We start from the raw sequence: 4,653 nt of genomic DNA on the forward strand, positions 1-4,653 counted from the left end.
ATAAAGACAATGAGAAATAAAGCAAAAGTAATACCAGCAGCAAGCAATGGCCATACTTCTGATTCTTTTTTAAATGCCCCAGAGATCAGCACAGTTGTGCTGGGTTCAACAAAAGAGGAAGGTGGCAGTGAATTGTAAGTGACTCCAGAGTCCAAGGTAATTAAGACTCTCTTCCCCTGCCCTAACTACTGCCCTGCTGCAGCTTACCCAGAATCCTCTCTGGTTCTTGTGGTGGGGAGAAGAGCATGACAAGGGGCAAGTTGGAAGGATGTAACTTTGTCTTTTCTTCCACATGAAGCTGGGAAAGTAGCAGATCCCCTCTTGCCCACCAATAAAGAAATAGAATTGATTATTCTGTAGATGGCATTTTCTTTTTCAGTAGCAAACCAATCAGCATCCTGCTGTGATGGCAAGAGATGCTAAATTGCAGAGCCTGCTGCCTGCACTTAGGTCCCAAAATAACTGAGCATTATCTTCACTGGGGACTGGGTCATTGGTCCTAATGTTTCCACCAAATGGAAATTTAGGGATTACACCAAATGTAACTTAGGGATTACACCATGTCTGACTGAATTACAAGTGTAATTTCAAGAGAAAAATCTTTGGTTTAGCCAGAGCAAAAATATGTTTTAAGAAAGTATAAATTTATTGATCAACTAAAACTTTGGGCTCAACACCTTCAATTGTGCAAAACCCGCAGAAATAGACACATATAGGAATATATAGTATTCCTATAATTGTTCACCTTTTTTTGTACTTGAATATGCCCAACTTCAAACCTGTTTTGGTGCTGGGAAAACAGGAGTTGAGATATAATTATTATCAATTTAATTATCTTAGTAGAAATCAAATAAACATTATGGAATAGAAGCCATATGTCTAAAACTATATTAGCAACTCAGCCTCTTACATCAAGAATTGACCTTGTCTTTCCTGGTCTCTCTTTTTTTTTTTTTGGTACCGGGGATTGAACTTGGGTCCTTGCGCTTGCAAGGCAGGCCACCGAACCGCTGAGCTAAATCCTGGCCCCCTTTCCTGGTCTCTTATTCTCTTGCTTTCCATAGGGTTCTGCTTGTTCCCCAGTTCTGAGTACCCTGCTCTGCATTGCACCACCGTGATTGTATGCTTGTGCTCAGCCAGCATGCAAGATGTGAAACTGGAAGAAAAGTTCAATCTGGAAACATTAATGCTGCTGAGGCCATTGCAGATATGATTTAAATATGGTGGGATCCAAACATATGTTGAAGATGCTTTTGAACCCAATGGGAAGCATCATGATGACCAACACTGGTAATGACATTTTTCAATAGGTTCAAGTCCAGCATTCAGGGGCCAAGTTCATGAATTGTAATTAGCTGGACATGGGATGAAGGGTTTGAGGATGGAACCACATCAGTAATTATTCTTATGGGAAAGATGTTGTCTGTTGTTGAGCACTTACAAGGTCAGCAGATACACTCAATGGTGGTGATCAGTGCTGACCACAAGGGACTGGATGATACGATCAGCACTGTAATCTAGAAAATCAGTACCCGTTGATGTCAATAACTGTGATATGATGTTAAACACCATCAATGGCTCCATTACTATCAAAGCAATCTGTTTCCTCTTTGGCTTGCAACATTGTTCTGGACACTTTCAAGACCATACAGTTTAAGAATTGTTGCAAGAAGATTGACATCAAGAAATACCTGATTGGAAATTGGACGTGGTGGTGCACGCCTGAAATCCCAGCACTCGGGAGGCTGAGGCAGGAGGATCGCCGTGAGTTCGAGACCAGCCTGGGCTACACAGTGAGTTCCAGGTCAGTCTCAACTGCATAGTGAGACCCTGTCTCAAAGAAAACAAAACAAAACAAAAAAAAGACATGCATGAGTGGAAAAGATACCTGGGGCATCACTGAAGACTTATGTGTTTCAAGTGGAGTCATGATTAATAAGCATGTGACCCATCCACAAATGTAGCATGGTATGAGGGACCTTCCCACTGTGCTGCTGAATTATTCCCTGGGATATGAGAAAAGAGAAAGCCAGGCTGTCATTGGATTACATGGGAGGAAGACCACCCAAATCCTCCAAATGGAAGAAAAATACATCTAGCAACTCTCTGAGGACATTATCCAATTGACTCTTGATTTGGTCATCACAGAAAAGGGTGTCTCAGCTTTAGATCTGCACCGCCTCATATAGGCCAGTATCACAGCTATCCACAGGCTCTGGAAGACAGGCAAACATCTCATTGCTAGAGCTTGTGGGACTGTGATAGTCAGTCCACCAGAGGAAACGAGGAAAGATGATGTTAGAGCAAGAGGAGGTCTGACGGAAATCAAGAAAATTGGGCATGAATCATTTACCTCCATCACTGAATGTAAAGACCCCACGGCTTGCACCATTCTCCTCAGGGAAGCAACAAAGTGATTCTCTTCCAGGTAGAATGATACCTCCAGAGTGCTATGCAAGTATGTTACAATGTGCTCTTCAACCCTCAGTTGGTGCTAGAAAATGGAACCTCTGAGATGGTTGGAGCCCATGCCTTGACAGAAAACTCCAAGAGTATGAGTGTTGTTGAACAATGCCTATATGGACCTGTTGCCAGTCTCTGCAGGTCAAACTTCATCCCTTAATCCACCACAGGTCTACTTGCCTCCCTTTGGTCCAAATACACACAGGAAAACTGTGAGATTTGGGGTGTAAATGGTGAGACAGTGGCCTTGGTGGACAGAACAGGGCACATGGGAGCCACTGTCTGTGAAGCTGCAACCATACAAGATGGCAGAGAAATAGAATTTTGCCACTGAAGACTGATGACTTTGCCTCAGGCCACAAACAGAAGGGTAGGCAAGGCAAGGATAATGATGCTGGCTAGTAGAGAATGGCAACAAGGTGACTTCAGTGTCCCCTTTTGCTGAGCCAGTGTGCCAGGAGCACTGTGGAAGTCTTTGTTTGGAAAGTGTCATGTTAAGGATTAGCCCCTAGGCCCTTTCTGTCCCGGCTTAGTTTACCTAAGGCTATTGTAAGGTTTCTATTTAGTTTGCTTCCAGTGGTGAAGTCTAAATCATTTAAAAAAAATTAAAGAATTAACTTAATTTTCCCCAAACTTACTGTTCTATTTATTTGGGTAGAAGGGTTTTCTTTCCTTAAACTGTGAGGTATTCTCTCTACTGGTGACCTTTGATATAAATATATGTTAATCTGTACCTGTTTCAAATTCTATATCTCAGCATTTGGACTCCCAATTAACTTCCTCCCACTAAACCATCTTCCATGGTTTCTCAATCAGTTTTTCAACTCTTTCATTATATCTTTCCTCCATACTCACAGCATGTATGTATAACTCAGATTCCTGGGATTTATTAATGGTATTTCCTTCCAGGTAATTTTTTCTTTACCTTCATTGCATTATTTCACATCTGTCTAAAGGCTAACATCCTACACAAAAGCTTGTCAGATGTGTTACATCTATATAGATGACAAAGAAAAACATACTGTGCTGTGTTAGGAGGGTGAATCTGATGTTAAGTGGTCTTACCACAAAAAAATAAATTAAAATAAAATAAAACTTGCTTTAACAAAATTAAGAGGCAAATCAAAACAAGAGAAGGGTAGATTCAAGAAACATGGAATAATGTTACAGAATGGCAGGTGCCACTGGTCTCTAAGGCAACCAGACCAAACTAACATGGAAGTTTTCTAGGAAGAATTTAAACACAAAGTCCAATATATAGCTACTTACATTTTTTTAATGCTTAAATACATCCCCATAGAACCAGCTTTTATTTTCTGGTATTCTGTAAACTAGCCTGGGTCTTCCCATAAACTACAAATACACCTGTAGATAAAAATGTGTCAACAAACAAACTAAACACAACACAAAACCAAAGTAGGACACAGATATCATATGCCGATTCAAACTGTTGTTTTACAAATAAACTCTGATTTCCTCAATTCAACACAGAGTTTTACTTGTTAGCTTTTTTCCCCCCACAGGTGAGTCTTTGTACACTTTCTGTGACTATGTGTCCATAGGTAAGGTTGTGACAAGAAGCCAGGGAGCCTTCAGTACCTCCTCATCCTGTCCCTTGCCCAAGAAGTGTTTACAGCCTTCTTCCTCTGTTGATATTTGCCCTTTATGGCTCCTCTGATACTAGGAAAGGGGTCTATAACGTGGGCATTTGCCCATCCTAGGAGCACATCTTTGACAAGAAGCACATTGTTCTTTCTCATTCCCTTCTTCCCACCAAAGAAGATGGACAAATCCTCTCCAAAATTGGCACCACTGTTTTAATTTTCATCATTTTAAGACTTTTTGAGGCTGTTACTCTCAAAACCCCTGGCAAAGCTGACTTGCGAAAATGCGTAGAAACCTTGTCAATAGAAATCACATCAGTTTCTTTTTAATCTCTTCACCAATGGGAAAAACAGTCACAGCATTGTCGGTTTGGCTGCTTCAGAGAAGAGGTAATGTGGATAGATCTTATGACCTTAAAAATACCCTTGTCTCTTGATCTTGTAGTGAATTTGTTGTGTTGATCAATCAGATGAATTAAATCAAGGACTCCAGCACCAATGTGATTTCATTTTGTCATAGTGTTAGCTTAGGATTTTCTTTATGTTTTAAATAAATCAAAGTTAATATGATTTGATTTTAAATTTC

General features: G+C 40.5%; 1 pseudogene; it reads left to right on the forward strand.

Moving 5' to 3' along the window:
• The first annotated feature begins 1,122 nt into the window (after window positions 1-1,122).
• Window positions 1,123-2,865, forward strand: LOC104876137 (annotated as a pseudogene).
• The last annotated feature ends 1,788 nt before the right edge of the window (window positions 2,866-4,653 follow it).

This window comes from Fukomys damarensis, unplaced genomic scaffold, assembly GCF_012274545.1.
Source record: "Fukomys damarensis isolate Sample0158 unplaced genomic scaffold, DMR_v1.0_HiC HiC_scaffold_1, whole genome shotgun sequence".
Taxonomy (NCBI): domain Eukaryota; kingdom Metazoa; phylum Chordata; class Mammalia; order Rodentia; family Bathyergidae; genus Fukomys; species Fukomys damarensis.